This window comes from Bidens hawaiensis, unplaced genomic scaffold (assembly GCF_021521415.1).
Source record: "Bidens hawaiensis isolate Kalapana, Puna unplaced genomic scaffold, B.hawaiensis_p1.1 tig00029009_1, whole genome shotgun sequence".
In the NCBI taxonomy this organism is placed as follows: domain Eukaryota; kingdom Viridiplantae; phylum Streptophyta; class Magnoliopsida; order Asterales; family Asteraceae; genus Bidens; species Bidens hawaiensis.
Genome location: NW_027494773.1, coordinates 58,149 through 69,557, shown reverse-complemented (window position 1 = coordinate 69,557; position 11,409 = coordinate 58,149).

Sequence of the window (11,409 nt, the reverse complement as noted above, 5' to 3'; positions counted from 1 at the left end):
AAAGGGCGTATATGGCGAACGTGGATGTAGGTGATGATGTTCTTCACAACGTACTTGCTCGACTTCCCGGAATGCCTTTACTAGGGTTCCAATGTGTGTCCAAGCATTGGAATCGTGTAATTTCAGATCCTTATTTTATGAAGTCGAGATCACGTAGAATGATCCTTTTGCCAATCCCACGGCCACTTGCTGTCATAGACGACAACGTACCAGCCGAAGACGAGGCTCATTCCACAGTCAGAATTCCTTCTCTTTTAGAATACCATGAGAAAGGTACAGAACTTTCCATCGTTGGAACATTGAATGGCATTGTGCTTTTGGCTCTTATTGAAATTAAGTTCTTACGTTGTCAGTTGATCATACACAATCCCTTAACCCGTGCATCAAAGTTACTTGTGGTTATGCATCGGCAGAGACAACATCTCCCCCCTGTATGATTGGATTTGGATATGGGGCGACCGAAGATGACTTAAAGCTTGTTAGATTTGATAAGCCTGACCATCCAAATCGATTCTGGTATAAATATGATGTCTTGGATCTTAAAACTGGTTTGTGGAACATGCCATAAGAATACCCTAGACAAGCTTTTTACGGTTTGTTTCTTAACAGCTTTTTATATTGGTTAACAACAAGATTCATCATGGCCCTCAATGTTAAGGAGATGGTATTTTCAAACATTGAACTGCCTTCGGAGTCTATAGGTGCACTCGAAGACTGGTTAGCAGGGCTTTCTTTTGGATCTATAGGTGGATGCCTTTGCGTGATTAACAAGATTGGTACCGTTAGATTTGATGTGTGGTTGATGAAAGAAGAGTGCTCATGGACAAAAGCACATTCATTCACATTCGGTTTGGAAGGTAATTGTTTTAAGGTGTTCAACCCTATGTGTATTTTGAGTGATGGAAAAATTCTTATGACAAATAGCTCGCTTCAACTTGCTATCTACGACACATCAAAAGATCATATAAGATGATCAACGGTTTGGCAAGTCTTGATGATTTCAAGAGGATAAACTCAATTTCTGATTTCAAAAAGATATTCTATATTTATGAATTCAAGCATCTACGCTCCATCGAGTACGTGGAAAGTTTGGTTTCACCTTCTGATATTTGTTTTATCTAACTGTGCACTTTGAAACTGTTTGCAAGCCTACGTATGTGGTGGTATTGGGATTCTATGTTTGTTTCCTTTTAGTTTATTTTGTAAGATTTGGATATGTAAACATCATTGATTATTGCTTTGGATTGGGTAACATCTATAACTGGTCAAATATAACTTACTATCGAGTGACATATACATACAATGTACCGATGGTTATATGTAGACTTCATGCCCAGTTTACATGGTGAAAGGTCCGGCTCGTTAAAGTGTTTCTGAAAATATATAATGAAAAAATGTGTATAAATTGATTAATAAAGAGCTTGAGTTTGAAAAAAACGACTCACGAACTAAGCTTGATCGAGCTTAAAAAAAGAGCTTGAAATAGGTTGGGCTCGAGCCTAGTCATGTCATGAAAAACTCAGCTCGGCTCATCCAAGTGTGTAGACTAGACATTTTTACGTACGTGTATTGGTTTAGATCATTTTATTTATAAATTAACTTGATTATTGATGTATATTATAATTTTGTAATCAAATTAAATACACTAATTATAATTATATAAGTACTATTAAATTATAATTTTAGGACTTATGTCTAACATTGTTATCCTTTTTGGCCCCCTTATTAATGGTTGGCATCGCAACTCAAATATTTAACTAACTAATTTGGTATCTCTTTTTCGATTTTGGACATACTACGAATATATAAATTTTTGGGTTTTCCCTTTTGTTTGTTATAGTAATGTACTGAAGTTGTAAGAATTCCCGCCCGTTACATGGTACAACACACGATATATATTCAACTAGTTCATAATAATGGAAAATAACGTTTTGGTTTAACCTCGCCTAGCATGACCTATGAACCCATTCATGTATTATTGAATGGGTAAAACACTACACAGTACACAGGCTTGATGACTGGTAGGTTCCAGATTTTACAAGTATTGTTAAATGTTGGAAATTAAAATTTATAGTATAGATTTTTGTTACGTTAACCAAAAACAATTATTATATTACAATAAAGTGATGGATAAACGGGCAACAAGCTGCGCATGCCGTTACAATCTAATTATGCTAAAAACGAAACTTTGGGACTTAGACCCGTTGATCCCTGGTAAGAAACGTGTGAATTTATTTAGGTGTTTTTAGTAGCTTACAATAAAAATCACAAAGTTTGAGAAATCCATCATCAAAGTTGGGGTATGCCCGCTAGTACAAGTCTTAACTATAAAGGATTTAAAGAAACTTACAATCTTAATTACCTACCTATAAATCAATAACCGAAGCTTAAATTGGAAAATATATAATTGGTAATCGTGATGAACAGGCAGATGTACAACTTTCCTTTTAAGGGTTTATATTTTTCTAGATACTAAAATCTGAAATTGCAATGCGTGTGACAAAATGATAATTCAAGTATCCTTTAGCCTTTGTGAGACACATGTGAAAGTACTTTATAAAAATGATCACCTACCTGTCCTACCTAGTGGTTTATTAGTAGTATGTTGTTTGTTATTCATAAATGTGGTATGCGCAATGTTTTCAGACTCGGCTATGGACATCGACCTGGACGTCTTATCGGGTCAATGGTCGGACCAACCCGGGAGGACGGACCGGTGTTGACCCGGATGACGTCATAAATAATATATATATATATATATATATATTAAATTTTTTTCGAAGTTTAATAAATTACAGTAAATGTGTTACTGCTACAAACAAATATCTTAAAGTCTTAAACCAACATCCAAATTAAGTAGAAAACCAAATAACTGTTCGTATAAACATACTGTTCGTATAGATTCATAAGAGATTTATTCAATAATATTGATTCATATCTGGTACATTATATGTTTCAAAAGTCAAAACCGGTGAACATTGATTTATTATCTGGTAAGTGGTAATATACTAACATTGATTTAATGATTTAACAACCAAATTGTATGAAAGATGACTTACCGATAACCGATTTGAGACGAGACGAGATCGGAGAAGCCAAAACGGCTGAGCGGCAGTGAGATTGTGGAGTGGGAGCGGCGGTGTGGACTGTGGAGATAAGCCAGATAGGTTTAATTTGATGTTCGTATTATATTTAGGTTTGATTAGGGCCACCGGTTCCGGGCCGACCGGTGACTGTGTAACCTGGCCGGTCCGTTAGAAAACATGTAATACACCACGACCCGGACCGGTATTAGCACCGGGCCCCGGTCAGACCAGGCCGACCGGCCGGGCCGGGCCGGGTTTCAAAACATTGGGTATGCGTTTAAATTCTTGAAAGTGCAAGATAAGATAAGTTTTAGATGTAAAAGTAATTTGGTTGTTAAAAAAAGGGGTAATTTCATAGAATAGTAACCAATTTTCAAAAGTGTTTCAATTAGGTCACTGAACTTTAAAAAGCGTTCCAATTAAGTCACTCAACTTTTATGTTTGATTAAATTAAAGGTTTTAACATGTTTTTAGTCATTTTCTTTTTTGTTTTACATAGGAAATGTTTTTATCTTTTTTTTGAAGTTGACGTTGAGTGACGACATGAATTTTATTTTATATTTTTAAATTTTAATATAATCAATGTTTTTTAATTTTTTAAAATTTAACTACATATATTGCAAATTCCGACCCCCACATCTTACCCTCAATTTCTTTCTTGACGCATAAAAAAATCGATGAGACTTGATTTGAAGATTTAGTGACCCGATTTTAGAAAGTAAACCCATTTGTGTGGTTATGAGTGTGTCCATATCATTTTGTATTAAAATAAGCATAAGGGTAATTTGGGTATTGCAAATGTTGATGCCCTTTCTTGTACTTGGCTCCAAATTATGAACTACGATTTACGTTTCTTACATTTCGATTTACGTTTCTTACATTCCAATTTTACGTTTGTTACATTTAAAGGCGATATTAATATAAAAGACATAAAATGACGTACCATGTGTAAAACACCGCTGATTATATAAAGGCAGAGCGAGAAAACGATTTACATTTCTTGCATTCCGATTTACGTTTCTTACATTTCGATTTACGCTTGTTACATTTTACATGCGATATTAATATAACAGATGTAAACGATGTACAGATGTAAAATACCCCTGATTATATAAAGGTGAAGAAAGAAAACCACGCACACACCCAACGCTGCTTTTTACAGCTATTTTGTCTTCTTTCCTCACATCTCTCTTTCCTATTTTGCTATTTCCTAATATTTTATTCAAAAAGTGGTCAAAACAAATGGGCCCGACCATAAACTTCAATTGATCTCAACCATAAGATTTAAAAATAGATGGCCAGAGATTGAGTTTCAAGGACTCATTATTAACAAAGGTTTCATGTTAACCCTTTTCTATATATATAGAGAGAGAGAGAGAGAGAGAATACTGGATATTTACATATAGAGAATCATTGTAGTTTCTCTACAATTATTCTTTATTTTAGAAATTCTGATATAGTTGTAAATTTATCCATTTCTTTAAAATTTCGAGACATCGTATCTCTAAGTTTCTCTAAATTTCAGAGATAAGGTATACATAGAGAATATGTTGTGAGTGCGGTAAGATACTCAAACATTTATATAAATGATGAATAGTGGACCTCTAATACTATTTACAATATTCTTTGGGCTTATTTAGTATGAAGTAACGAAGTAAAGAATGGAATAATACATTCAAGAGTAATGAGAATATAGTGAGTGTTAGGTTGGAACAATACATTCAAGGTATCCCTTTCCTTCTAAACACGCTGTCCCTATCACTCCCACAATTTCTTTCTTTATTTTGTACCATCTTTCCTTTTGTTTCTCAATTTGGCCTCCCATAATTCAAAAGAATTCCCTCTATACAAGTTGATCTTTGTTCAATTAATCGATGACTTTGTATCCTCTAAACAAGGACCAGATTACGATTGAAAATAACGTATATGATTTTCCCGTTTCTCTTTGCTTACCATTCTTCATTAGGTTTGTTTGATTTTACGCCTGTTAGTTCTTGGTTTACGTCTCAGTCTTTGTTTAAAGTATTATTATATTAGAAAATAATGTATAGGAGCATTTTGGTAGTTGTCACATTTGTTATTAGTTAATAACGAATGTGACCATTCGTTAAATGTAACCCTCACTCGTTATTAGTTTATAATGAATGAGTGGACGAATGTAGTCTTTCGTTAAGGTTTAGAGAATAGCTAAAGTATTGATAACGAATGAGTCCTCATTTGTTAGGCCTGTCTAACGAATGAGACTCATCCTGTATAAATACCCCTGCAATGTATTTCTTATCTATGCGAGTTATTAGTTTATTGAATCCTTGCCGTTACTCTGCCAAAAATACTCTCAGACCTAACGTAATCTGTGTTCGAATCACCTAGTCATATCCAAGGACTAGATCCGTGTGATAATCGTATTCACATCAGAATATTAAGGCCTCTCAAGTAGTATCAGAGCCTGCTGTTCTGATTGATTAAGTGATTTGGTGTTAAGTGTATGCAATTGAACTGATAATTGAGGTTTAGTTGTACGTAATAGTATTGGATTTGAGTTTGAGTTTGAGTTTTACGGACAATGAATCTGTAACACCTTGAAAATACCCCATTTAGTTTTGGGCTAAAAATGTCAAAATTATAAGTTAAAGGACTAAAAGTGTAAATTCTGAAAGTTAAAGAACTGAAAATGAAAAATTTTGGTTTTTAGACCCATCGCGCTACGCGATGGTCCTCTGACTAACTTCATCGCGCTACGCGAAAGAGAATCACACATTTCAAGAAAAAGGTAGGCGTCGCGCTACACGACGAAGAAACTCACTGGTCTCATCGCGCTACGCGATGACCAGGTCAACACGTGGCAGCTTCTAATTAATTGCGGCATCGCGCTACGCGACGGCCTTGGGGAAAAGGCCATCGCGCTACGCGATGGTCTGCAAAACTCACCTATAAAAGGGCAGCTACGGGTTCAAGCCATTTCATCCCATTTTCACCTTAGTTTTCACATAGTTAACCTTGGTAAGCGTGCAAGGGAGTTCCGAGGTGTCGAGGGCTGTTTTTGAGAAGAGACGAGGAGTCGTTACACTGTTTAACGAGCTGTTTATTGTATAAACGAAGAACAAGCCGAACCGCTGCTAATTTCTTAGCTCTTAAGTTCCATCAAGCCGATTAAGGTAGGATTAAGGTTAAGTTACTTTACTAGTTACTTTAAATACATAAGATATACCTTAGTTAAGGTTATAGTCGTTAAACTATAATTATTTTCCAAGTAATGTTTTATAAAGCAAAGACGTTCCTTCTACGTGAAGTAATGTTATCAAAACTATTATTTTGACGAGCATGTAGTAACTGGAAGGGGGGTATCATTAGTAGACTCTTCTTGTCAAAGGAAAGCAATTCGTACAAATCCCAATCAACCGTGGGACCCGTTTGCTTACCTGGAGAAGTTTGCCAACGTGATATCCTTTATTAGGCTAAAGCATGCTATTCCAAACGTCATATGTAAATTCAAAGTATTTTCATAAAACGACTATAACTATACTAAGGTTAGGTCAGAATTACGAGTCTGCTGATCAGACCTTGAGTCTGCTGAACTGAATCAGACATTAAGTCTGCTGATCAGACCTCGAGTCTGCTGAACTGAATCAGGCATTAAGTTTGCTGATCAGACCTTGAGTCTGCTGAACTGAAACAGACTTAAAGTCTGCTTAATAGTATCAACTTGATACTTATGCATGCCTATTATGAATATAGGTTGTTAAGCATACTGAGAGAGGAGTTTGATATTATCCACTGATATACGAGGTGAACACGTTAACCTTTTACTGTCTGAACTGATTTTTACTCTTGTAATAGACAGGTTGTTTATTACAAAGAGTCTGATAATTGTTTGCATGAGATATAATCTCTAAAATAATTATAATACAAAATAGATAATAAAAAGCAACTCAGACCAAATACACATGTGCCTGGATCCAAACATAACTGATAATTGGCATACAAAACCAAGTCAGTCATAACCGGTTCTCCAACAGGGTTATATAGCCTAGGGGAAGGTTGTCTCCGAACAGGGGCTATATACTCGGGGAACCTTTGAATTGTGTGTGTAGGGCAGTGGTACAAATCCCGGTGTTGGTGTATAAATGTCAGTAGTTCATAGTCTAGTGTCTGTAATCGAGTCTGTAATGTTATTTATGTTTTTGTTTAAGCGAAGTTGTTAACAAGTTCGCCTAGGCGGAACTTCTTATTGCTTCGCGTGATCACTGTATGTCCATAACTGATCACTGGAGTTCATAACTTCGCGTGCAAGAAGGGAAAGCAGCACAAGAAATCCCATCTCACCAAGAAAGTCAATTCAATTGCCAGTACTCTGGAGTTGCTTCACATGGATCTCTTCGGTCCCGTGAATGCAAAAAGTCTAGGAGGAACTTCTTATTGCTTGGTGATCACTGATGACTATTCACGATATTCGTGGGTATATTTCCTGAAATCAAAAGATGAAACGGCTCAGATGGTGAAGAATTTGATTTACAAAGTTGAGAACGTTATGGATAAAAGGGTTAAGTTCATCAGGAGTGACAATGGAACGGAGTTCAAGAATTTTGAGATGGAGATCTTCTGCCTTCAGAGAGGGATTGAACACCAATACAGCGCTCCGTATACACCGCAACAGAATGGAGTGGCTGAAAGGAAGAACAGAACATTAATTGAAGGAGCCAGAACAATGCTGGCTGATTCAAAGCTTCCTGTGGTGTTTTGGGCTGAAGCTGTTGCTACAGCCTGTTATGTTCTGAATAGAGTCTTAACTGTTAAAAGACTTGGTAAAACGTGTTATGAGCTTATGCATGGGAGAAAGCCCAACTTGAGTGGTCTTGAACCATTCGGGTCCCCTTGTTCGATTTTGAAGACAAATTCTAAATTTGGTGAAGTAGCCGATGAAGGAATCTTAGTCGGTTATGTTGTTGGGACTCCCAACAGACGTGTCTTCAATACATCGACCAGCAAGGTTGAGGTGGCGTGTAACACCGATATCACAAGTTACCAACCGCCAAAACCAAGCAACGGACCTGCTGAGTTTTTCGACTATGTTAAACTTTTTAAGTCTTTTAACATACCGTATTTGGATATTGCTGAAGAAGAAGAGAGAGTTGCTACGAAGATGATCCTTGATGAGGAAGAAAACCTATTGAAAAGACAGCTGATCGATAAATGTCAACCTTCCTCATCAAATGCTGTCGATACCCCTGCTGCCTCGACTGAAGAAGAATTTTTCAATCCATTTCACTCTCAGCATGAAACAACCATTGACGAGCTCTCTTCTAACTTGGAAGACAATTTGCATGTCGGTTCTGTTCCGACCACGAGAATTCATAAAGATCACCCTTTGGAGAATGTGATTGGTGATGTGTCCTCCGGTGTACAACCAAGACGTAGCTTGAATGAGCACACCTATGTTTACACAAGCATTAAGGAGACAGGGATAATCAACGAATGCTTGTACACCTGCTTTATCAGCCAGATTGAGCCGAAGAATTATCAAATGGCTTTAAAGGACAGCTCGTGGGTCGAAGCCATGCAAGAAGAGTTGGCTCAGTTCAAGAAAATGGAAGTATGGGATTTGGTTGAAAAACCGAAGAATGTGCATGCGATAGGCACAAAATGGGTGTTTAAGTGCAAGAGAGATGAGAAAGGGATTATCATAAGAAACAAGGCGAGGCTAGTCGTTAAAGGTTTTAATCAACAAGAGGGGATTGATTATAATGAAGTGTTCGCTCCTGTCGCAAGGTTGGAAGCCATTAGATTGTTTTTGGCGTTCGCTGCTTATAAGAAGATGAAGGTATTTCAGTTGGATGTGAAGAGTGCGTTTCTGAATGGGAAAATTGATGAGGTAGTGTATGTTGAGCAACCTCCGGGTTTTCCTGACCCAGACTTTCCTGATCACGTGTACAAGTTAAGCAAGGCATTGTATGGACTACATCAGGCACCTCGTGCCTGGTATTCAACTTTATCAGATTACTTGCTTGAAAATGGGTTTGAAAGAGGGAAGATTGATAGCACGTTGTTCGTTAAGAGAGAAGGAAGCGACTTCCTGCTGGTGCAAGTCTACGTGGATGACATTATCTTTGCTGCATCTAAAGTCTCCATGTGTCAGGAGTTTGAGGACGTCATGAAGAAAAGGTTTGAAATGAGTGCTATAGGTGAACTAACTTTCTTTTTAGGATTGCAGGTTGATCAGAAGAAGGATGGGATGTTCATTCATCAGACCAAGTATGTCCATGATGTGCTCAAACGCTTCAAGATGGAGGACAGCACTCCATTCGACACTCCAATCTGCGTCAATCACAAATTGGGTGCTGAGTCAGACGGTGATGCAGATGTGGACCCAACTCAGTATCGGGCTATTATAGGTTCTTTAATGTACTTAACTGCTTCTAGGCCTGATATAATGTTTGTTGTTTGTCTTTGTGCTCGTTTTCAGGCAAACCCAAAGGAATCTCACATGAAGGGTGTGAAGAGGATCTTGCGGTATCTCAAGGGCAAACCGAAGCTGGGGTTGTGGTACCCGAGAGGAGGAGACTTGGAGCTAGTCGCTTACACAGATTCTGATTATGGAGGGTGCAATCAGAGTCGGAAGTCAACAACTGGAGGATGTCAGTTTCTTGGTGGCAGATTGGTGTCGTGGCAATGCAAGAAGCAGACTTCAGTCGCAATTTCAACCTGTGAAGCAGAATACATGGCAGCATCCAACTGCTGCTCCCAGGTTCTTTGGATTCAACAACAGTTGCGCGACTATGGTCTGAATTTCTTACTTACACCTATTTGCATTGATAACACAGCTGCTATCTCAGTAACTAACAATCCCGTGAAGCATAGTAAAACTAAACATATTGACATACGTCATCATTTTATACGGGATTGTGCTGAGAAGAAACTGATTGTGCTTGAAAAGGTGGATACGCTTGATAATTTCGCTGATCTTTATACTAAAGCGTTTGACAAAACAAGATTTCAAAACCTTATCGAGCTGAATGGGATGATCAATCCCGAGTAACCATGCTTTTCATGTTATATTTAAAAAAAAAAAAAAAAAAAAACCTCACTATCGCTTAAAATATGTCGGTTACCTCAGTTTGAAGGACTTGTCTTCGGATATGTTTTGGTCCTCATTTTCTACTTGTAGATTTTGAGGATAGCCATTAACCAGATGACTGAAAGTGACCGGGGCGGTTTATGACGAGTTTTCATTTTTTCGCTTAAAATTAGTCGATCATACTTAGTTAGAAGGACACATACTAGTATGTGGTCGGTCCAGCTGATCCTTTGGATCTTCGGGATAGCCGTTTACCTGAAGACTTTGTTTTGGTCGGGGCGATTAATGTTAAAATTTTTAAAGGGAAATGAAATTATTTTTCAAGTCTGCTACTTCGTAAGAAGTTCGTTTGCTATGTTTAACAGAAAATTGATCCAACCTTGGAAAATGATAGATATACTGTTCTGTGTGCTTAACTAGTGAAGTTATTAGGCTTAAAAGGCTTTAGGACAGTTACTGTATGTCATGGTAGCTTTTTATGGTGCGTAAAAGTAGATGTGATACAAACTAAATCTACTTGATTTTACGTGGAAACTCCTTACGAGTTTTGCATGTCTTCATATATATCTTTCCGAATGATAGGCAGAAAAGCGATTACCCAGTCATACATGAGCCCGTAAGTGTTCTGATTCCCGTGAAGATAGCGTTTCAAGAAACTGCAGTGGTCCAGATTCGGGACTTGCAGTTGTTTACTACTCTGAAGTCTATATGAATGGTTAAAAAAAAAAAAAAAAAAACTTACGAGTTATTGAAACATTCTAGAGTTCAAAATATCAAGACTTCTTAATCATGGAGTAAGAAAGAGAACAGGAAGCAGATGAAGAGTAATTACAAACTTAATCAGACACTAAGGGTCGAAGTCAATTCGGGGTGACTTGGGGAAAGCCAAATACGCTTTGAGAATAGATAGGAGGCATCATAATCTCTGAGTTGTTGCCCACTTAATTTTTGAGCTTAATTGAACTTAACTCGTATTACAGAAACGATGAAAACCATCTTAAGTTATTTACCTGCTTACAACCGTCTCTATATGTCATAATACAGCTAAACACGGATCTATGTGACAGTCACGTAATTAGTATGATTCCTGTTCGGATCTTTTCTAAAACGTAGCAGTCCCTATCGAGACTGAAATTTGATCCCTTGTACTTTAATTTTTTAAAAAGTTTTTTTCGTACTTAGGTAGTTTATGATTTTATAACTGGTTACTTGGACTTGATCGTGTCATTTAATTCTTAAAGGGAAGTTTTA